The sequence below is a fragment of the Myxine glutinosa genome, chromosome 8 (genome assembly GCF_964187855.1).
Source record: "Myxine glutinosa chromosome 8, kmMyxGlut1.1, whole genome shotgun sequence".
Classification (NCBI taxonomy): Eukaryota; Metazoa; Chordata; class Myxini; order Myxiniformes; family Myxinidae; genus Myxine; species Myxine glutinosa.
In genome coordinates this window covers 42824397-42849519 of record NC_136268.1, presented here as the reverse complement: position 1 = coordinate 42849519, position 25123 = coordinate 42824397, and the positions used below count along the sequence as shown (strand labels likewise).

Genomic DNA, 25123 nt, shown 5'->3' with positions numbered 1-25123 from the left:
TCAATCAGCAGCTACTGCTATTATAGAACTCATAGATGTATCTATCTATCAGCAGCTACTGCTATTATAGCACTCATAGATGTATCTATCTATCAGCAGCTACTGCTATTATAGTACTCATAGATGTATCTATATATCAGCAGCTACTGCTATTATAGCACTCACAGATGTATCTATCTATCAGCAGCTACTGACTAGAGTTCCACATTCGCGTTTATACACCTATCAATCAGCAGCTACTGCTATTATAGCACTCATACATGTTGAGTAGAGTTTAACACCAAGAGAATGTTGGTTGCCGTTTATTCATGTATCTATCATCATCTACGACTACATGTAGTGTAGTGCTCATTTAATTTTTGACTAGAAATCCACAGCAATAATTATCACGTAAGGCTCTCCCGTTTGCCGATGATATTTGGCTTCTCCTTCAGAATACCAACTACTTCTTGATCTTCTGAGTGGGCCTCTTCTCGGCAGTACGACTCTTACTGCAGTACTACATATAGGATATGACTCATCTGTGGTACCTCAGCTCCTCAACACAGGGAACGGATTTTACTGACTTCGCGAGCAAAAAAAAAGAAAAAGATTTTTAGGGGCGGACGACTTTTATGGGGCGGGCGGCGATGATAAACAGGAATTTTTTTTTAACCAGCCTAAACAGCAATCTTCATGTCTTTCCACAGATTCTGAATGGGATTCAAGTCTGTGATTTGGCTGGGCCACTCAAGAACTTTCACTTTCTTGTTCTGAATCCATTCCAGTGTTGCTTTGGCTGTATGCTTGGGGTCATTGTCTGATTGGAATGTAAATCTTCGTCACAGTCTAACGTCTTTTGCACTCTGAAGCAGGTTCTCCGAAAGGATTTGCCTGTATTTGGCTCCATTCATTGTTCCCTACCTCCTTACAAGACTCCCAGTCCCTGTCACTGAAAACCATCCCCATAGCATTATGCTGCGACCACCTTGCTTCATGGTAAGGATGACGTTAGATGGGTGATGAGCTTTGCTCGGTGTCCGCCAGACATAGTGCTTTGCATTCAGGCCAAAGAGTTCAATTTGTCTCATCGGACAATATAATCTTTTGCCTCATGTTCTCAGAGCCTCCCATGTGCCTTTTCGAAAACTCGAGGTGAGCTGTCATGTGTCTTTTTCTCAGGAGTGGCTTCCATCTGACCACTCTCCCATAAAGTCTAGATTTGTGAAGTGCTGAAGACACTGTTGTCTCTCCGGAAGATTCTCCCATCTCAGCGAAGGAACTCTGCAGTTCTGTCAGAGTGGTCATTGGGTTCATGGTCAACTTCCTGACCAAGGTCCTTCTTGCCCTGTTGCTAAGTTTGATCGGACGGCCATCTCTTGGAAGAGTCAGGATTGTTCCATATTCTTTCCACTTCCTAATGATGGAGCTCACTGTGCTCTTGGGAACTTTCAACACTATTGAAATTGTTTTATACCCTTCCCCAGATCTATGCCTCCTCACAATTAGTCACGTGAAAAAGTAAGTAAACCCCATGTAAAGTTTTGACTTTTTCAACATGTTTCAACTTACAGCTATTTGATCTTCATTTCAACAATATTCAAAGATAAAGGTGATATAATATAACAAATATCATGAAACATTTACATTTTGGAGTCCATTGTATAATTTAAATAAACATAAATGCAAATTTCTCATGTGGAAAAAGTAAGTACACCCTTACATTTATCACTACTTCAAATACCTAAAATTAGAATCAGGTGCACCAGCTCAGGTGCAAATGATTAGAACATCGTCAGAGAGGATCTTGGAGGAACCTGTCTTATTTAAACCTCAGACATTTAGTTTGGTTTGCTCTTTGTTGTTGAAGTGTGCGGCGTCACCATGCCTAGATCAAAAGAGCTCTCTGAGGCCTTCAGAAAGAAGGTTATAGATTCCTACGAGTTTGGGAAGGGATTTAAAAAGATCTCCAAACAATTTGAAATCAATCATTCGACTGTCCGGAAGATCATCTATAAGTGGAGAAGATTCCAAACAACTGCCAACTTGTTCAGGCCAGGCCGCCCCAGCAAGTTCAGCCCGAGAGCACACCGCAAGATGCTGAAAGAAGTCTCTAAGAACCCCAGAATGTCATCACGGTACCTACAGGTAGCTCTTGCCACTGTTGATGTCAATGTGCACGAGTCTACCATTAGAAAGAGGCTGCACAAATTTGATCTACATGGGAGGTGTGCCAGGAGGAAACCGTTGCTGTCCAGAAAGAACATCAGGCAAGACTAAAGTTTGCCAATGAACACCTAGGCAAAGACCAGCACTGCTGGAACAGTGTGCTCTGGACAGATGAGTCAAAGGTAGAGCTATTTGGCCACAGTATCAGAAGACATGTTTGGCGAAAACCAAAGACAGCATTTGACCACAACAACCTGATACCAACTGTAAAGCATGGTGGTAGAAATATTATGGTTTGGGGCAGCTTTGCTGCATCAGGGACTGGGCAGCTCACCATCATAGAATCCACGATGAATTCTTCATTGTACTGTTACGTGCTCCTCCCCGACCCCCTGGTCACGGTGTACCTCCGAGCTCCAAGAGGAGTCACGGCAGAAAAATGTGTTATTCTGTATGTCAAAGATCAATGGAGAAGCCACCCCAATTGTTACTCACAAACAAATATTGTATTAAGATCACACAAGAATAACAGTACAACAATAATAGTAATCAAAAGTACAATCAATATGCCCTATGATGGCACCATCAGTTTTGTAATATTGTTACAGACGTGGCTTGGATGTTATTTACCGAGCGGTTTTATGGTATGACCACGTCTGCACAAGTTACCCGATTGTGCCCGAACGTTGACGAATCGCGCTATGCTAGACCAATGAAGGAAAAAGAAGACACACGGCTGGAATTAATACGACACGACACCAGGGATACGGTTCTCAAAGGTTGTTATTACAATAATGCGGAAGGTTTAGATTACAGGGACAAGAGGGAAACATAGGAAGGTGGGCACTTAAACACACTTATATTAACCCCAACAGACGACAAATAAACAGCACAAGGCTCACTCACACGGGGTTTGATTGCAACGAAAGCGGGTAGCGATCGCTCCAGGTGCACCTGGGCTCAGGGCAGGATCACGTACGGTCCAGTTTAAGAGATGCGGTGGAGGTATTGCAGCGCTCGAGGGGTGGCGACTTCTCTCTCCAGGCTGAGGCGCATCTGACGTCACATCCGGCGCGGGGCCGCGTATATCCGGCGGGGAGTGACACGCCCTCGGCTCGTTAGCTCCGCCCCAGATGGAATCGGCACGTTGCTTCTCATTGGGTGCGTGGGGGGGTTACTGGCTCCGCCCCTGACGAGGAGCTGACAGCCAGCCCCTTCGGGGTAACGCCGTGGAGCGCATGGTCATGGCGGGTAACCGAGCCGGTGTGAGGACGCACACTCCCCGCCCCTCTGTTGTTGTAGTCGTAGTTGTAATTGTTGTTGTAGTTGTTGTTATTGTTGTTGTTTGGGGAAGAAGATGGGAGGAGGTATGGGAAAGGTCCTAAACTCACTACTGATGCCATATAATCACATTCTGGTGCAACGAAGAGTCATAATTAATGGAAACGAGGCCTTAACTGACATAGATTAAGAATAACTAGGAAGATGTCCGAAAGTTGTCTACGTGTGGTGCGGTGGACCTGGGCACGACATTTAATGGGGGAATAAGGGGAAGGTCGGCTCTACTGATTGTTATTTACATGCAATGGGACTAGGGAATGGGGGATTGGGGAAAGTTGGGGAGTATTGGAGAAAATAGGGGAATATTTACAAGCGGATATGGAGGCCAAATTCCATATTCGCAACATTGCACCCTTCTCTACCCTCGGGGCGTCCCGACCCGATAAATTTTTACCTACTTTAGTGTGGCACGCAATGTAGTTCCCTCTACTATTAACTCTACCCTGAGTGCGACAGTTTTACAGATATTCACAAATGAGTAAATATGTCCCCCTGCGACGTTGCACCCTTCTCCTCACAGAAACACACCCACAGGATAACCGAATCCGGAAAGAATTCTCAAACTAAACATACAGCCGGTAGGGAGCATTATTTACAAGACTACGCTGCTATTTACACTACGATCCAGGACCTGTTTTTGGAGGAACACATGCAGATGTTATGCATAGAGAGAGCGCGCTTGCCAACATCGATACACCAACCCACGAGTGCTCTGTGGCCGACGGCCTTTAATAACGTGCAGAGCACCCTTCCCGAGCATCAACAGCACCACCCCACCACCAATCGGTGCAGTCACCATTGTTCATTGGTATAAAAATAAATTCGACAACCCCTAACCCTGCAGGTGTCTCTTGCTCTTCTTGTGGTGCACTTGGTGGTAACTAAAAGTGGTTCACCTGTATGGCATAGGTGCCACGTTGACCCATAGGTCCATCCCCGGGGTGGTGCTTGGCCGCAAACGAACTGCGGTCCATTGTGGGTGGCCACAAACATTGCGGTCCATATGGTGTATCGATCCCGGCAGCAAACAGCGAAAGTGCAGGCCCACAACTGCGCAGCCAGCACCTCTCTCTCCTCTCTCTCTACCCCAAAGCCAGATCCTCGGAGGTGGGAGACAAAAGAAGAAACAAGTGAGTAAGGTGGTAAGGGCGCAAAAGTGCACGCAATGTAAGGTGATGCACACTGGGGGCACATGGGAACCAGGTGAGACAGGTACGTTCCTATCGTACGCCCCCCCCCCCACCAGGTAACCTACATGGCCCCTCCCTTACCCCTTACTGTATCCACACAACACAACACTACCCATAAACATCTACTTTACAAATCAACAAACATCCCTACTGTCTTCCCCGTTCCTCCCATATACCAAATTCGTCTTCTCTCCCTCCTAACCAATCAAATTTGCCATTTTCAACTCTCATCAAAATTTGCCATTTTCAACTCAACATCAAAATTTGCCATTACCAATTCATCATCAGTCCCTCCTAGGGAGGGAGAGATGGAATCACCCCAATGTCTCATCCACGTCGTGATGCGTCTCACAAATCCTCACAGCAATCTCATTTCCTGCACAAAACAAAGAAAACACAGGTGTGGAGTCATCATCATCACCACAGGTAAGTGGCTGCGTATGGTGCGACAGGTTCATCAATCCTAACTATCTCCTAAATGACTTTAACAACTTTACACTACCCGGGGTCTTTCTCCGGCCAAACCATTGGCCCTCTTACACTATGGGTTCTAAAAACCAATTCCCATTGGCCAAACTGTGGTGCTCTTCAATTTGGGGTCTCACTCCCCCGATTCATCTCCCGGTGCCCTCGTACAATTTCTGGGCTGCGACGTGTACCTCTCCCAGTGGGTCTACCCACCTGCACACCTCCACCACTGCAGTTGCCTCCGAGCTTACCTGCTCCTTACCCTAACCTAACTACCAGGGGAAGGCCCTCTGGCTCTCTCCCCACTCCGTGCCCTCTCTGGCACTGGGCTGCCCGATCCACACCCGGGATCCTCAGGCACCCACTCACAACTACCGGCTCCCAGAGCCCACCTGCGGCCTCACCTGGCCGACATCCTCACAGTGGTGGAGTGCCCAACCAACTACACACACTAACAGGCTACACGCCCAGCCATTTCCACAACACTAATGCACCCATTCACAACACCATTCTGCAACCGCACCACAAATGCCAATATCCAACCACAATTTACCTGCACCCTCTACCTAACACTTACACTACCCGCCCCGGGTACTCGTGAAAGGGGTCCACTCTTCCCCCATCCACACCTTCGCACCATGCACACCACTCCGTACCACTCACTCCAACTCTCTCCACACACCTGTACCTGCACACCTGTGCTCTCACACCTGGTGCCACCTGCACCCTTCTCTCCCCAAGCGCATTTGCGCTGATCCACACACTCACTACTCACACACTGCTCCACACACCTGTCCAGTTGCACACCTGTGCAATCACACCTGTTCAATTCTCACACACACAGCATCATCTCAGCTAACTACTCCCTTCTGAAACTTGCGCTTCCCAGTCGTCCCTTTAAACTATTGCGCTCCCACGTCATTATCATCCATACTAATCTACCTGCGTCCCCACTACAGGTATCAGTCACTAACTAAACTTAACGTTACCTAATGTCATCTTTCTAGATCCCTACAATATAACCTAACCCACCCGGGCTAGTTTTCACTGCCATACACCCCATAAACTATTGCGCATTTGCCCCCCCACATGGGAAGGGTGGCAAGGATGCCATCCCACCACATCGGGGGCCTCTCACTACCAATTTTGCACATCAAATTTCAACAAATTAAAAATTTGCCAATCACTGCCCATCATCTGCCAATCACTACTGCCAATCCCTTGCCAATCATCAAATTTTGTTTTTCTCTAATTTTGGGTCCAAAACACTAACCTCATCACCCAGTCGACTCACTAATACCTCTCGGTGCGCCAATCCCTGTCCAAAGCCCGGCTTCGTAAAGCCAAACAATGGATGCTGGTTGTTTTGTGCCAGCGGCTGGATGCGTCCGGCACTCGGTGCAGGGACGGGGGTTTACCCGTGCCGAGATCCCACGCATCACCTCGGCGTGGAGCCATCCAATGTCCCGATCTCGACCTGCCGGCACGTCTCAACAAAACGTGGTCGCCATAACGACCCTTCCTATCGGGCTGCCCGCTCCGCCTATTGGAGCACAGACGTGGCCGTTCAAAGCGAGGCCCAGCGTGGATCGCGCACGGCGGTTCTTTCGAACCCGCCGTGGCTCGGATCCCCGCTGGTTCTCGCGGCACGCGAAGCCCGGCACGCACCGAGGGCCCGCTTCGGCTAAAAGTCGACCTGACCTTTAACCCGTGTAACGTCGATGCTTCACCTGCATGCTTACACCCCGAAGCCCGTTCCTTGCTCACACATCCAGCTGTGCCCATGCTCCTCGTACCTTTCCTTACACACCCAGGTACACCCATTCCACTCACAGCCTTGGTCACACACCTGACCACCGAACACTTTGGCACACATTCGTTGCTCGCACACCTCACCAATACACCGCTTCGCGCCCCCTCCTTGGTCACCTCCTCTGTGACAATCACAGGTGTGCCCTCATTCGCACACCCAACCATGTGCCTCACCACCAACTCCAGCGTGCATTCCCACTCACGCTCTACCATTCCAGGTGTGCATCCTTCCATCCCAGGTGTACATCCTCGCTCACCTGTCACAACTAACTCACGCTCCATGTCACTCTCACTACTTTCACCTCCATTCCTGACAGAGCACTCACCCTTACTCTTGACAGCGCACTCTTTCCTCATGCACCTGTCCGTCACACACCTTTCTCGCGCACACTCTCCCGTTACACCCTCTGTAACACTCACCACAGGTGGACACTCTTCCTTACTTCTGACAGCGCACTCTTTCCTCATGCACCTGTCCGTCACACCCCCCCCTCGCGCACACTCCTGCGCACACTCTCCCGTCACACCCCCTGCAACACTCACCACACCGCGCTTCCACGTGCTTCCTCGCACACACGCTACGACCGACTCATTCTCGCCAATACCCTCACTCCTTGGCACACACTTTTTCCTCACACACCCCAGAGTCGGACTTTCTCGCACACCTCCTCTTTCGCACACCAGACCTGTCACACACCTCACCAACGGCCTTTCACGAACACCCGGATCCAAACCAATCCCCAAGCTTTTTAAATCCCCTGGCGCATCATACGCACGACCATATTGGTCACCACTTACACCGGGTCCTCTTCCTCTTCGCTTCTCCTCCATCACCTGCGAATCCCTCATCCGGTTAATGAGCACATCATCACGATCCAAACACAGACTTTGGACCAATTCTTTTATCTCCTCTTTTATCTCTTTCTTATCCCCTCTCCGTCGCTTCTTAATTTCGCTCATCCCTTCTTCCACTTCTTCTAATTTGTGCTTCACCTCTTTTATTCCCCGGTACGTCTCCTCAAGCTCATCCTCTAAGGCTACCTTGACCGTTTCCAGGTGCGTCCTCACCTGCCGGTCCTTCGTCTCCATTACCTCTATCACCTCGTCCAACCTCGTTGTCAGTCCCTCACGTACCATCTGACATTCCCTCTTCGTCGCTATTAAGTCGTTTTTTATGTCGTTTTGTGTCGCTTTCAACCCTCCTAATACCGCAGTGTTCCTTTGAACCTGCTCCGTTAGTCCTTTTTGTCCCTCCGTCAGCTGTTCCACCTCCTGCGTCAGGACCTCTATGCCCCCTTGTAACTTTACAGTCCCCTTTCTCACCTCCTTTTCCATGTGCTCCTCACAGTGCCTCACCTCCTCGCGCACTCCTCCGACCTCCTCACTCACTCCTCTTCTGATCTCCTCTCCCATCACTTGCATCTCCTGCCCAGATGCCACCCTCATCTGCTCCATTTCCTCCCTGTGAGCATCCAGTTTGGTTTCTACCCCCATTCTGACCCCCTCTATCTGCTGCTCCATTTGTTTAACTTCCCTTTCCGCTTGGTCCCTCATGTCCCTCAATTTGCCTTCCATACTGTTTTCTAACCCCTCTAACCCATTTTTCACTCCCTCTATCTGATTCTCCTGGGCAGCCATTCTATTTTCTACCCCCGTTAACCCATTTTTCACTTCTTTTATCCCGTTGTCTAACCCCTCAAAATTATTGTCTAACTTCTCACTGGTACCCCTCGCTTCGTCCCTCATTACCCCCATTTGGTTTCCCATTACCCCCATTTGCTCACTCTGAGCATCCATCCGGTTCCCCAACCGCTCACCCAATCGCTCATTATCAGCCCTCGTTTCCTCCCTCATTTTCTCGCTATTCTGGGCCATAAGGGCCTTCATTTGTATGAAAAAAAGGCCCCAATCCATCGGGGGCGCTGCCACGGTCGCTGGCGCGGTGATCAGCGAGGCGCCATTTTGCGCGCCCGCTTCTTCGTGCGTGACGGCGCTATTTTGCGAACCTGCCGCCCTCACTGCTTCGCTCTCCTCCTGTCCCTCATTTTGGTCCTGGATCGACCCTACCTCACTCTCCTTTACCGGACCCCAGCTGTCTTGATCCGCCATAGCGCGACTTTCAAAATTCGGTTTTTATTTTTTATTTTCGTAAAACAAATTCAAATTTCGCCGTTATAATTTCGCGCGGGAAACGCGCTCCGAATCGATTCGGTCGAGCGCCGTACGCGCTCCGGCTCGATTTTCCCTCCCAAAATTTGGGCCTAACTAATTTAGTCCCGGGTTCGAATTCCACTCCTCGACACCAATTGTTACAGACGTGGCTTGGATGTTATTTACCGAGCGGTTTTATGGTATGACCACGTCTGCACAAGTTACCCGATTGTGCCCGAACGTTGACGAATCGCGCTATGCTAGACCAATGAAGGAAAAAGAAGACACACGGCTGGAATTAATACGACACGACACCAGGGATACGGTTCTCAAAGGTTGTTATTACAATAATGCGGAAGGTTTAGATTACAGGGACAAGAGGGAAACATAGGAAGGTGGGCACTTAAACACACTTATATTAACCCCAACAGACGACAAATAAACGGGACAAGGCTCACTCACACGGGGTTTGATTGCAACGAAAGCGGGTAGCGATCGCTCCAGGTGCACCTGGGCTCAGGGCAGGATCACGTACGGTCCAGTTTAAGAGATGCGGTGGAGGTATTGCAGCGCTCGAGGGGTGGCGACTTCTCTCTCCAGGCTGAGGCGCATCTGACGTCACATCCGGCGCGGGGCCGCGTATATCCGGCGGGGAGTGACACGCCCTCGGCTCGTTAGCTCCGCCCCAGATGGAATCGGCACGTTGCTTCTCATTGGGTGCGTGGGGGGGTTACTGGCTCCGCCCCTGACGAGGAGCTGACAGCCAGCCCCTTCGGGGTAACGCTGTGGAGCGCATGGTCATGGCGGGTAACCGAGCCGGTGTGAGGACGCACACTCCCCGCCCCTCTGTTGTTGTAGTCGTAGTTGTAATTGTTGTTGTAGTTGTTGTTATTGTTGTTGTTTGGGGAAGAAGATGGGAGGAGGTATGGGAAAGGTCCTAAACTCACTACTGATGCCATATAATCACATTCTGGTGCAACGAAGAGTCATAATTAATGGAAACGAGGCCTTAACTGACATAGATTAAGAATAACTAGGAAGATGTCCGAAAGTTGTCTACGTGTGGTGCGGTGGACCTGGGCACGACATTTAATGGGGGAATAAGGGGAAGGTCGGCTCTACTGATTGTTATTTACATGCAATGGGACTAGGGAATGGGGGATTGGGGAAAGTTGGGGAGTATTGGAGAAAATAGGGGAATATTTACAAGCGGATATGGAGGCCAAATTCCATATTCGCAACAATATATAACTCACTGTGCTCCAAGTGAGTGAAACAAGAACATCCCCAATGTCTCTTAATCCCGGCTTCAAGACAAAGTTGTTTCACTCCAGCGATCACCAGAACGATGTCCAATCGAGACCAGAATCCCATTGGGTTGGCAGTTACAGTCCCTGCTGCCAAAGCTGTGCAAAGGCACCCTCCAGGCGACTGGTAAATCCAAAGGCGCCCTCCAGGCGACGGGGAAGTCACACCCTCGGGTATGGACGTATTAACCTTCAAAAAGCCACGTCACACACGCACGCCAGATCCACGGCTGAATGCGGTGAAAATGGTCGAAGGGAGATGAAACCGTGAGCGAAGCGCAAGTCCGGCGCGAGTTAAAATGGCTGACGGCCCGGTCTCATGGCGCACCAGCACGACGATGATTCTCTCCTCAATCGATTGCAAAACCTGACACGCAGGTCAATCTGTTACAGTGATAACCACTGTGTCGCAGGAATCCCTTTCCTGGGAAACCCGAAAGTTCGCTAGTGACTGTTGTTCCACCAATGTTCACTCCAGACCGCAAATAGTTCGGCTCCTTATTGTCCGACTCCACTTGCTCCGCCTTCTTTTCTTCTTCCTCTTAGTCGTCCGGTTCCCAATCCGGTTTCCTGTTTCTTTTTAACACTAACTTTTTCACCTTCTGAAAACAGAAATATCTATTTCCTTTAAATAACAACAATAATAATACATGGAATCAGAAATGTTTACAGTGGATGAAAACCACCACAACGGAAATGACGAATCCGTAACACTTCCCCCCCTCAAGAAAGAAAGTTTGAACATAGTGAAATCTTTCTTTGCAGGCAAACACTCTTTTAACAAACAAAAGTCAAACTCACACCCAAATCATCAATTCCCATGAGCAACAATAATCAATATTTCCCAAAAATAAAGCAACAAAACTTTCAAACAACCGACAGAAATTTCCAAAGTTAGTTCACTCTGGACAAAGCATCAGCAACGACATTGTCCCTGCCCTTTACATGCTCAATTTCCAAGTTGAACACCTCCAAATCAAACTCCATCTCATCAACCTCTGGTTTTTATTTTTCATTTTTTTGAATGAAGGTTAAGGGTTGTGATCAAAAATCCAAAGTCAAGCAAATCTACAGCACTATTTTAGGGAGGCCAAGCTGAGAGCCAGGTTTCATGGTGGTTGGGTGGTGAGGCCTGGAAGTTTCCACTACATGGACGCCTTTAGGAACGTGGAGTTCACGGTTAATCCGTGTAGGAATCTTGGCTCGGCTGCTCCGCAGCATTCAGTGCTTCAAACTCTTCCTAACTTTCATAATAATCACGATTGGAGCGCTTGTCACTGTAGTCACGTGAATAGCAGTCTCCTTCTCGGCCACTACCCTGATAATCATCCCTTCGGGAGCTGCCGTAACTCTGGGAGCCTCCATAGTAATCTCGACTGTGGCCACCACCAAAACTACTACTCCCACCCCGGGAGCCATGGCCACCCCTGAAACTACCTCCACGTTTTCCTCCTCTGTAGCCCCCTCAACGCCCATGGACTGCCTTCTCCACTGTTATGGTCCGACCATCCAAATCCTTGCCGTTCAAATCCTTTTCTGCATCTTTGGCGTCCTTTGTGTTTTCAAACGTGACGAAGCCAAACCCTCTCGACTTTTGCGTCTCCCTGTCTTTTATCAGCAACACTTCCAAGAGTGGTCCATATTTGCTGAAGACAGAATCCAGAACATCTTCCCTTGTGTTGAAGTTCAGTCCACCTACAAAGAGCTTGCCAACATTGCCTCCATCCCTGACTTGTGTATGCTGACACTTAGTTTCAGGGTACTTGACAAGAAGTGTCTGTGCAAAGCGTGACGTCAGTACCTTCCTCTCCTCTTCAGAGCGCTTCCTACCCATAGCACGAGTCGCAGCACAGGATGGAAAGATACCGGGAATCTCCTGCTCTAACTGTGCGATGTTATTTTCCATACTAGGCTTTTCAACAAACATCGGGTTACCGAAACTTGACCACCGGCCAAATCATTCCCGATAACAAAAGATATATTCCCTCTACAGGAAGAGTGGCTTGTAAACCTACGGTGACCGGTCCTGACACCAAATCAGACTTCGAATGGATGACATGAAGTGGAGCTTTAACAAAGCCACCAACGCCCTGTAAAAGAACACTAACACCAGTTGCCGTCTTCTCTGACAATGGCAAAATGCCTTCAAGCATCAAAGATTGATGTGCTCCTGTGTCCCTCGATACCCTAACAGGTCTCTGGTTAGTCAAGTCTCCATCCAGTGACACAAACCCCTCTGAAATAAAAGGTTTGTAACCCTCTTGAGCAAGGTCGTTCTGTGATGCCATAACTTTGGCATGGGAACCTTCACAAGGCACTGTCCTCCAAGGACGATTTCTCGCATTTGCCAATGCATTCGGAGTTGTACTAGTCTGACTCCGCTCCTGATTTTTCCTTTCCAGGGCATAACATTGGGACATCAAATGTCCAGGTTTCTTGCAAAAAGCGCAAGTAGGCCCGGAGGAAAAACTCGTGGTCTGCCTCGAGCCCCCCGGAAGATAGGTCTGTTTTTGATCTGTAGTCTTCTGATCCCTAAAAGTCGCGGTATCAGATATGTCCTCATAGTCATCTCTAGGCCGCCCCCATTAATATTCGTTCTCCGCACCAGATGTACCATAACTCCCCTGGCGAACTCTAGGCGGGAAGTTAGTTTTGTGGAACCCCATCCTGTGTGTCAAGGCATAGTCATCTGCCACGGTTGCTGCCTCATACAACTCTGGTACCTTCTTTTCCTCCAGATGTACTTTAATGTCCTCGTGGACACACTGTTTGAATTCCTCCACCAAGATCAATTGTCGCAACAGTTCGAAGTCTTTCCCAATCCCTTTCGAATCACACCACTGATCAAACATGGTTTCCTTCATTCTGGCAAACTCCACATGGGTCTCACTCTCCCTCTTCCTGGCATTCCGGGATTTTTGCCGGTAAGCTTCAGGGACCAATTCATAGGCTTTGAGAATGGCTTTCTTCACTTCCTCATAATCTGTACATTTGTCAATCGGTAAAGCCGAAAATATATCTTGAGCTTTACCCACCAGAACCCTTTGCACTAACATAGTCCAGGACCCCACAGGCCATTTTTAGCATTTGAGCCACTTTCCCAAAATGTAAAAAAAACTTGGCGACCTCCTTTTCATTGAAGGGTGGAACCAGCCTCACATGCCTACTAACATCCCAGGTGTTCTGACTAGTTGTCGAACTAGCCGGCATGGATACGACTTCTCTGCGTTCCCCCATTAATTCCAGCTCCTTGAGTTTAACTTCCTTCTGATACTCCATGTCACGTTCCTTTAACTCCCTTTCGGCTCTCCTTTCCTCTTCTCTTTCCTTTTCACTTCTTTCTTCGAGTTCCCTTTCAGTTCTCCTTTCCTCTGCTCTTCTCTCCTTGGCTTCTCGTTCCTGTTCTACTCTTTTTTTCCTCGAGTTCTCGTTCCTGTTCTACTCTTCTTTCCAAGAGTTCTCTTTCAGCTCTCCTTTCCTCTGCTCTTCTCTCCTCGGCTTTCCATTCCAACTATTTTAACCTTTCCTGGCTCTGCAGTTGCATCTCCATTTTCCGGAGCTCCACATTTTCTTTTTCCTCTGGTAACCAATCCAAGGCTACCTCTGTCCATGTTCCCTGTCCCACCAGAGATTCTACCACCAATGTCTGCATCTCTGCTTTCTTCATATGAGCTCGGACCTCCAAGTTAAAATGTTTGGCCAATATGAAGAGTTCCGATCTTTTTAACGCTTGGAACTGTGCCTCATTAGGGGACGCCACAAACTTTTCTGCGTCAAACACCATGGTGACTATCAGTTAACACCTGTTAAACTTCACACAAATTTTTTTTCCAATTTTTTGAAAAATTTGGGAATGTTAGAAAAATTCCAATTTTGGGAATGTTAGGGAATTCTATCCCAGACGAGTGTTATCGGGGAATTTAATCCCGGATGAGGATCCCAATTTCGAGCCCCCGAGCCAATTGGGCGAGCCCCCAATTTCTGTTACGTGCTCCACCCCGACCCCCTGGTCACGGTGTACCTCTGAGCCCCGAGAGGAGTCACGGCAGAAAAATGTGTTATTCTGTATGTCAAAGATCAATGGAGAAGCCACCCCAATTGTTACTCGCAAACAAATATTGTATTAAGATCACACAAGAATAACAGTACAACAATAATAGTAATCAAAAGTACAATCAATATGCCCTATGATGGTACCATCCATTTTGTGATATATAACTCACTGTGCTCCAAGTGAGTGAAACAAGAACATCCCCAGTGTCTCTTATTCCCAGCTTCAAGATAAAGTTGCTTCGCTCCAGCGATCGCCAGAACGATGTCCAATCGAGACCAGAATCCCGTTGGGTTGGCAGTTACAGTCCCTGCTGCCAAAGCTGTGCAAAGGCACCTTACAGGTGACTGGGAAATCCAACGGCGCCCTCCAGGCGATGGGGAAGTCACACCCTCGGGTATGGACGTATTAACCTTCAAAAAACCATGTCACACACACACGCCAGATCCACGGCTGAATGCGGTGAAAATTGTCGAAGGGAGATGAAACCGTGAGCGAAGCGCAAGTCTGGCGCGAGTCAAAATGGCTGACGGCCCGGACTCGTGGCGCACCGGCAAGACGATGATTCTCTCCTGAATCGATTGCAAAACCTGACACGCAGGTCAATCTGTCACAGCCATAACCACTCTGTCGCAGGAATCCCTTTCCTGGGAAACCCGAAAGTTCGCTCGTGACTGTTGTTCGCCAATGTTCGCTCCAGACCGCAAATAGTTCAGCTCCTTCTTGTCCGACTCCACTTGCTCCGCCTTCTTTTTTTCTTCTTCCTCTTCGTCGTCTGGTTCCCGATCCGGTTTTCTATTTCTTTTTAACACTAACTTTTTCACCTTTTGAAAACAGAAATATCTATTTCCTTTAAATGACAACAATAATAATACATGGAATCAGAAATGTTTACAGTGGATGAAAACCACCACAACGGAAGTGACGAATCCGTAACAGTACCAGAGGGTGCTTGAGGATAATGTGAGGCCATCTGTCGGAAAGTTGAAGCTCAACCGAAGGTGGACCTTGCAACATGACAATGACCCTAAACATACCAGTAATTCCACCTAGGAATGGCTGAAAAGAAAGAAATGGAGGCTTCTGGAATGGCCAGGTCAAAGCCCGGATCTAAATCCCATCGAGATGTTGTGGGGGGATTTGATACGAGCTGTGCATGCAAGAAACCCCTCAAACATCGCACAGCTGAAAGAATTCTGCATGGAGGAGTGGGCAAAAATTTATCCCAGTCGATGTCAGAGACTGGTAGACAGTTATAAGAAACGCTTACTTGAGGTTGTTTCTGCCAAAGGGGGCAATACCACCTATTAGAGCCAAGGGGTACTTACTTTTTCCACATGTGAAATTTGCATTTATGTTTATTTAAATTATACAATGGACTACAAAATGTAAATGTTTCATGATATTTGTTATATTATATCACCTTTATCTGTCAATATTGTTGAAATGAAGATCAAATAGCTGTATGTTGAAATATGTTGAAAAAGTCAAAACTTTACTTGGGGTGTACTTACTTTTTCATGTGACTGTATATATATATTTGTCAATGGTGAGTCTGATAGAAAGGTGCAGAGATGTCGTACTTGCCTTTCTTCAACTGGCTAGTCTGGGTTTGATAGCCCGACTATAAATTACCAGATTGGTGCTTCATATCGCAATGTGCCATCCCTCGGATAGACGTCACACTGGACGACCGGGCCGCCAGAATTAGTTGTTGCACGTTTAAGATACTACGGGATCCTTCACAAAGAATAGGTGAGTTACAAATGGGCCCCTAGCTGGTCCCAAGCCGGTCCCTCGCCAGTCCCTAGCCGGCCCCTAGCCACTCCCTAGACGGTCCCTAGCCAGCCCCTAGCTGGTCCCTAGCCGGTCCCTAGCCAGTGCAGGCGTCAAAAATAGCCGGCCCTAGCCAGTCCCTGGGCGGCCCCAAGCCAGTCCCTAGCCGGCGCCTAGCCAATCCCTAGCTGGTCCCTAGCCGGTGCAGGCATCAAAAGTAGCCTGTCCCTAGCTGGTCCCTTGCTAGCCCCAAGCCGGTCCCTCGCCGGTCCCTCGCCGGTCCCTAGGCGGTCCCTAGCCGGCCCCTAGCCAGCTCCTAGCCGGTGCAGGCATCAAAAATAGCCGGTCCCTAGTCGATCCCTCGCCGGCCCCTAGCCGTTCCCTCGCCGGTCCCTAGCCAGTGCAGGCATCAAAAATAGCCGGTCCCTTGTCGGTCCCTCGCCGGCCCCTAGCCGGTCCCGAGCCAGTCCCTAGCCGGTCCCGAGCCAGTCCCTAGCCGGCCCCTAGTCAGTCCCTAGCCAACACGTTCATAATTTTTTTTTTGGGGTGAAATCATGAAAATGTTAAACGGGTTTGACCGAGTAATCGCGAGTCGGTTTTATTTTTCAGGTGCACTGTGCTCAGGTATATTACCAGAGGGCATAACTTTCAAGTATATCATAAAATGAGTGGCAGTTGCGGCTGAGACGACCAGTTGCCACTTCTTTGGGTGGGCACTAGAGGGCTGTACGAATACGGTCTTTCGAGGGGCCTGACCTCCGCTTCGTTTGCAGTTCTTGTTCTCCTGTGAATTCATTTTCTCCCAGAGGCAATTTGCTCACGTACAGAACATTTTCAAAGAGCACTGATGTGTAAATGAGATCTGTTTAACATGGTGTCACCATCTATCCCTCACGATGGGTCCGGTCACCCTAATCCTGCAGCAGAGTGTTTCGTACCTTACCGTCGTGAAAAGAAACCATTCGTGCAATCGCAATTGCTTGTTTTCTTCCTCGGACGTTCTCTAAACCCGTATTCTGATTGAGGGAAGGTCGCGCATCACCAAATCGGCGAAGGAGGACTTCATTCATCTTTCTTAAAATCCCTCATCGTATTCGCAATCTCAACGTTCGCGTTTCAATTATGGCCCCTGTAGTCCGAGCTGATCCGACAAATGGCGCCGAGAGTTTGCACGCCCGTGTGTTATGGATGTTGATTGATGAATGGGGTTGCGGAGCGATCAATTGTCATGACGAAGCGGTGATCTCCATTCTCCGGGTTCCATCGTGCGTCTGCTGTTTCGGGACGGCGACCGGTGATGGAGCGGCTCCGGTTTAATTCGGGAACCAGAAGACATCGATCGGCGCCAAATCATTAAGGGCGATCGTTGGCAGAGATGGGGCTCGAATTCCAGATGCAGCTTCCACTGTGTAAACCGAGTTCCAATGTGCTTGCTCTCTGGGCTAAGGCACGTATTATTACTCTCGCAGGTGGAGAGGGTATTGCATTTGGGTCCGTTTGTCTGTCTGTCTGTTTGTCCGCACAGAATAAATATGATTTTCTCGGCAACCATTGGTCCGATTGACAGGAAATTTTCACCAAAGGTGCAACTCCACTTGCATAATTTTTTTAATGATAATTATGACGTCATCGGTCACGTGATATGGCCTTGGAAAAGTCTTGGAAACTCTTGGAAAAACCGAAAAAAAATTGCACCTGTATATCTCGGAAAGAGCAGCATAGAAAAAAATTGAGACAAGGCTCATTGTAAAGAACTCTCCTTTGGGGAATAAAATGTTTTATGATGATGTCATAGGTGCCGCCATTATGACGTCATAATTCGACAAGTACAAAACTTCATCCGATCAAGATGAAATTTCTTGAGCATAACCTAGGAATAAATTAGTTTAGAAAACAAATAATGATGCCGTCATTGATCACGTGGTTCGGCCGCCATATTTGTTTTTAACACAAAAGCCTTAAAAACCACTGAAAACACATCCTGTTGAGGGTCAGCAATCTCTGATTGCTCTTTCTTGTTATGTATATATTTTTATGCCTCCGCCGAGAAAGTCTCCGGAGGCATTATGTTTTTGGGTTGTCCGTCCGTCCGTCCGTCCGGGCTAAACCTCGTTTTTCTCGGCAACCATATGTCCGATTGAGAACAAAACTTTCAGGATAGGAGTGACACCCATGCAGAATGTTTTTATGATAATTGTGACGTCATATGTCACATGGTATGGCAGCCATCTTGGATTAAGAGCAAATAATTAAAAATACATTTCTCGGAAACCACTTAATGGAAAACTTTGAAACTTGGCACATTGTCAAGTACTCCCAATGGGGAACAAAAGCATGATAATGATGCCATCATCGGTGAAGTGGCTCATTTGCGGAGCTCTGCGGCATTATTATCCGATCCAGCCAAATGGCGCACCAGCCAAAAATGTTTATTTTTAAAAATCCCTTCTCTGAAACCGTTTCACCGATCGATGTGAAACCTGTCATGTCTGGTAAAAAGGTTATACTTGGAAACAGATGAAAGGATTTAAATCAAACTAGTTTATTTTTAGGACAGTGAATGAGGGCATCTACCAGTTGTGGGGCTATGCGGAAGCATATTGACGACACAGTCGCATTGATCTAGGTCTTCTTTTTCTTTTTTTTACCTCTTGCTGCTTTTGACCGTTGAGTCCTCTGCAGGCACTGTCGTTTGCCCACACATTGGTGAATTGCTGCTGCAAGAACCTCGCAACCTCTGCTCTCGCAACCATCAGGCGACACGTTGGTGAAATCCCAGACTGGATTGTGGTGCAGTTTGACGTGGCAGGTGCACACATAGGACACCTGTGAGAATTTTTATATTCGTGCTACACAGGTAACACTCACTGACTTCGTTGGCGTATTTCGTTGGCGTATTTCCCCCACGAGTAATCATTCCGATGCGTTTCAAACGAAAGTAAATTCCACTTTTTCATACCACACCGTTGACGCGTTTTAATCTCGGCTACACCCAAGACCCAACACTGTCTGTTTGATCGAACAGCTCAATGAAGCTGCCATTAATTGCAAAATCGACGCTCAGATAAGTCAGTTCTATATACGGCCGTGCTTCCATTTGTATGTGGGCACAGTTCATCTGACGTACAGCTCCCAAAACTCCGCAAGGAGCTTCAATAACTCACGGCTATGGCGCACCGCGGGCGACGGCGCCATTTGGAGGCCTAAAGATGCACGAGGCCTTCAGCCCTTTCTCCACATCCCTCCCTAGCTTTTCCACACGTGTTGTTCATGTGGGGTGTGGTGGTGGTGCAACGCACACACCACAGTGCTGGGACTGTGAAAATCTGCTCCTCTACATCCGGGAAATTTGGTCTCGTCACACGGAGATGCCATTTGGTCTCACAGAGAAGCCTGGGCCCACCACTTGTGGTAGCGATCTGTGGGAAGGATTCGACGACCTATTCGATTCACTTGGAGATTTTGTCGCCAATTTTGAGCTGAGAGAAGGAGAATGAAAACTGAAAAGATGTCTGTTTCCTCAGGACAATTTTGATGCGTTTTCTATCATTTTTCAAACTAAGCCATTTGTTCAGGTCTTTCATACATGTGAGAGTGGTTCGAATAATGATCGTCGCTTTCACAAACATAATCATCAGCAAAGATGAGGAAACCGCTGACATTTCGCACAAAAACAACTCCATACGCATTTCGTAATAAAATCGCGAAATTAGATTACTGGGAAAATTTGGGTGTTTTACGATGCTCCAGTCACGACTTGACGGTGGCACCTCGTGTGCCAAGACACGGCTGGTGAGTGCCTTTGCGATGCCCTGGAGGCTCGGCGCCTTTCTCTGAAAATCGTCTCGCGTAATGACGGATCCATCTGGCCACGTCTCATCTGAAGATAATCTCTCCGCCACGCTCTCCCCTGCAGAGCACAGCTCAGACCCTACTTCACCAAAAAGGGTATATAAATGCATGGCAGCAACATCTTTGCTGGAATGTGCAAAAGTTCTCCTTTCTTTCATCTGGGGATTACATCCTGGATACCTCACCTGAAATATATCTTCACCTGAAATGTATGTGTGTGTGTGTGTGTGTGTATATATATATATATATATATATATATATATATATATATATATATATATATATATATATATATATATATATATATTTTATATATATATATATATTTTTTATATATATATATATATATTTTATATATATATATATATATATTATATATATATATATATATATTATATATATATATATATATATATATATATATACACGACATGATCAAAAGTATATGGACACCCGAACATCTCATTCCAAAATCATGGGCATTAATATGGAGTTGGTCCCCCACTTGCTGCTATAACAGCCTCCACTCTTCTGGGAAGGCTTTCCACTAGACGTTGGAACATTGCTGCGGGGATTTGCTTCCATTCAACCACAAGTGCATTAGTGAGGTCGGGCACTGATGTTGGGCGATTTAGGCCTACGGCGTTCCAATTCATCCCAAAGGTGTTCGATGGGGTTGAGGTCAGGGCTCTGTGCAGGCCAGTCAAGTTCTTCCACACCGAACTTGACAAACCATTTCTGTATGGACCTCGCTTTGTGCATGGGGGCATTGTCATGCTGAAACAGGAAAGGGCCTTCACCAAACTTTTGCTACAAAGTTGGAAGCACACAATTGTCTAGAATGTCATTGTATGCTGTAGCGTTAAGATTTCCCTTCACTGGAACTAGGTGGCCGAGCCCAAACCATGAAAAAGAGCCCTAAACCATTATTCCTCCTGCATCAAACTTTACAGTTGGCACGATGCATTTGTGCAGGTAGCGTTCTCCTGGCATCCACCAAATCCAGATTCGTCCGTCGGACTGCCAGCTGGTGAAGCGTGATTCATCACTCCAGAGAACACATTTCCACTGCTCCAGAGTCCAATGTCGGCAAGCTTTACACCACTCTAGCCGACGCTTGGCATTGCGCATGGTGATCTTAGGCTTGTGTGTGACTGCTCGGCCATGGAAACCTATTTCCTGAAGCTCCCCACGAACAGTTATTGTGCTGACGTTGCTTCCAGAGGCAGTTTGGAACTTGGTAGAGTGTTACAACCGAGGACAGACGATTTTTACATGCTTCAGCACTTGGCGGTCCCATTCTGTGAGCTTGTGTGGCCTACCACTTTGTGGCTGCGCTGTTGTTGTGCCGAGACGTTTCCACTTCAAAATAACAGCACTTAGAGTTGACCGAGGCAACTCTAGTATGGCAGAAAATTTACGAACTGACTTGTTGGAAAGGTGGCATCCTATGACGGTGCCACGTTGAAAGTCACTGCGCTTTCAGTACAGCCCATACTACTGCCAATGTTTGTCTATGGAGATTGCATGGCTGTGTGCTTAATTATATATACCTGTCAGCAATGGGTGTGTCTGAAATAGCTGAATCCACTAATTAGGAGGGGTGTCCGCATACTTTTGGTCATGTAGTGTATATATATGTATATATATATATATATATATATATATATATATATATATATATATATAGTTACGTGGAAGGGGCGTGGATCCATAGCCAGACTGTGATAAGTGTAGTAAGGTCCGTGTGTTTCAAGGAGCAGTTAGATTGCCATGTAATAGCTATTTGTCAGGTTGTCGTTTGTTCCAGGTTACACTGAGGAGGTAGCGTATATAATTTATAGACGGATTAGACCTTACTTTGTGGATGTGAACACCTCATGAGGTAGGTGGGGCTAGTAGGTGAGAACTTCTCATGAGGAGAGGCACACATCTGTCTTGCCATCACGATTTGTCTGGCCAATGTGTGTCAGCCATGGTAGTGTAAAGTGCTGTGGAGATGGAAGTGTGATTCTGCAATATTTTTTATAGGTGCCGTTTCTGTACTATCTCACTGATCTGTATTTGTGGATTTTGCATCCTTTACGAACTCTTTTATATATTCGTCCTCAAAAAACACCAGAAAAGAAAAAAAAACTAAATAAATGTAAAACATAGAGGGATCAAATCTCAAAAAACAAACAAAAAAACACCCAAAAAAGATAGGAATGACACCACAAGACAATGGCACAATCCTCCAGAGTTGATGAATCGTGTCAATGACTTGGACTCAAATCTGACTCGTCACATTTTTTTTGACTTGAGACGACGCCTTGCAGAAAAATGACTTGGGACTTGGCATGACTTGTAAACATTTGAATTGCTGACATTAACTCTTCGTTCAAGCTTGAAGACTGTAGCGACAGTTTTTTTATTTTTTGTATAAAAGATCAAGGCTCATGTAAGAGCAAACATTAATCACAAAAAGACAAACTGACACATAAAACATATGGTAAAGGGAGCGGGGGACAAGATGGGGAGAGAGAGGGAAGCATACAACTACAAGTACAACATTTGAGAGCAGGGACATCAGGAGACTTGTGGGAGGGAGAGGGCTTGAGGGGAGGTGGGAGAGGTATAAAACATATGGACACTGCAAGGACTTCCAGAAAAAGTCGATATTTCAAAAAACTGGATCTGGGGTGAATTAACGGGAGTAGAAAAGATCAAGGTTTTTGATGGGGGAAGATAAGAGATGGTGGTGAACAGCTGTTTTAAAGACCTGGAGGGAGGAGTGGGATTGAATATATAAATTAATTTACGACATGGTTGAATAAATGGTTTACGACACTTCCGAGCATGGGCAAAGCCTTTCTGATCCGATCTATACAGCACATGACAGTCTCAGAGTCAGTTCTTATTGGCATGCAACGAACGACCAATGTGGGAGTTGCTTCTTGGGTGCTCGAACACAGCAGAGCGGAGCTTCTAGAGTTCGACGGCATGTCGAGAAACGCTCAATAGGTATTTTTCAGAATTCCACATAGCATTGAGTTGCTCTATGAATCGAACAGTGCGGGGCTACACGTGCCTAACTCTAACGTTCCGTTGTATTTATAACCTAACTAACCTTTTTGCATGTTCGTGCATCGAGGAACCCCTCGGTCATCCTGGATTGATTTTTCCCGCCTTTTGGCATCGAGGATACGCAAGTTCGGAAGTTGATTTAACCAAATACACTGTTTTTGCAGGCAAGGTAATTGCACTGCAAGGTAATTTTTGTTGAGAGGGACATGTATTGACTCATTTTCAATGATGTCAAAATTGTGGATTCCATAAACAAAATGTCGGGGCATTCCATAAAAAATCATGGTCATGAAATGAAAATGAAAATCAATCATTGAAAAAAAATCAATGAAAAAAATCAAAATCATGGAAAATATGACTTGTGATTTTACTTGACTTGAGAAAAATGACTTGCTGACAACTTTACAACTCGACAATCCTCTTATGGAAATTACCATCATGGCATCATTTGACTTTGTTCCATTACATTCCCACAATAATCTTCGACTATATAAGAGAGATGTCTGTCTGTCTGTCTGTCTGTGTGTCGCCATTTTTCTCAGAGATGGCTGAACGGATCTTCATCAAACTTTCAGAGGTTCATCAGTGAGTGCCTTGGTATATATATATATATACACTCAGTGTACAAAAGATTAGGAACACCTGCTCTTTCCATGAAATAGACTAATCAGGTGAATCCAGGTGAAACCTATGATCCCTTATTGATTGCATCTGATAAATCCACTTCATTTGGTGTAGATGAAGTGGAGGAGACAGGTTAAAGAAGGATTTTTAAGCCTTGAGACGATTGAGACGTGGATTGTGTATGTGACATTCAGAGGGTGAACGGGCAAGACAAATATTTAAGTGTTTAGAACGGGGTATGGTAGTAGGTGCCAGGTGCTATGTGCTTGAGTTTGTCAAGAACTGCAACGCGCTGGAGTTTTCATGCTCAACAATTTCCTGGGTGTATCAAGAATGGTCCAACACCCAAAGAACATCCAGCCAACGGCAGGCCAGTGGTCGAAAATGGCTCATTGATGAAAGTAGGCTGACATGAATTGTGCAGAGCAACAGACGGGCTACAGTTAGTCAACTGTCAGTCCAATACAACATTGGTGCCGAAAGACCCAAAAAGGAATGCACAATTAGTCATACCTTGACATGAATGGGGTATGGCAGTCAACAACTGTACAGAGTTCCACTTCTTTCAGCAAAAAATCAAGAACCTGCTGTTGCAGTGGGCTAAGGAACGAAAACACTGAACACTGGAGAATTGGAAAAACATTGTCTGGTCTGATTAATCCCGGTTCCTGCTGTTTCACGCTGAATTGGAGGACTAGGGTATGGTAAAACCACATGAGTACATGCATCCATCATGCCGTGTGTCGATATTGTAGGCTGGTGGTGATGTGATGGCGTGGTGTGTGTTTTCATGGCACACATTGGACCCCTTAATAAAAGATGGCGACCGAACCACGTGACCGATGACGTCATCATTATTATTTTTTCTCCAACAGTTTATGCTGACATGGCGCTCAAGAAATTGCATCTTGATTGGATGAAGTTTTGTACTTGTCGAATTATGACGTCATAATGGGGCCTTGGGCCGAGAGAGTTAAAATTGGGCACTGTCTATTCCAGGGCAAGACAAATATGTGTGTAAAGTTTGGCGATTCTGTGTGCAACGGTGTAGACGTAGTACTGCGCACAAACAGACAAACAGACAAACCAACCAACCAACATACTTGCCAGAAGCTTTTCCGGCAAGTAACAAACAGACAAACAAACGGACTCAAATGCAATAACCTCTCCTATGGCGAGGGTAACAATAGCGAGAAGGGGGGAAACACCAACATCTGAGTTGAAGGCGAAGATAGAGGGTGACTTGGACAAACTGGATCTGGGGATGAATGGGGGTAGGAGAGGATGTATTCGGTGGAATAGATGGATACAGAAGAAACTCCAAGGAGGGAAAACTG

At 46.8% G+C, this 25123-nt stretch overlaps 1 pseudogene; it reads right to left on the bottom strand.

The window, feature by feature from the left end:
* Positions 1–828: 828 nt before the first annotated feature.
* Positions 829–23244, bottom strand: LOC144893368 (uncharacterized; annotated as a pseudogene).
* Between the last annotated feature and the right edge of the window lie 1879 nt (positions 23245–25123).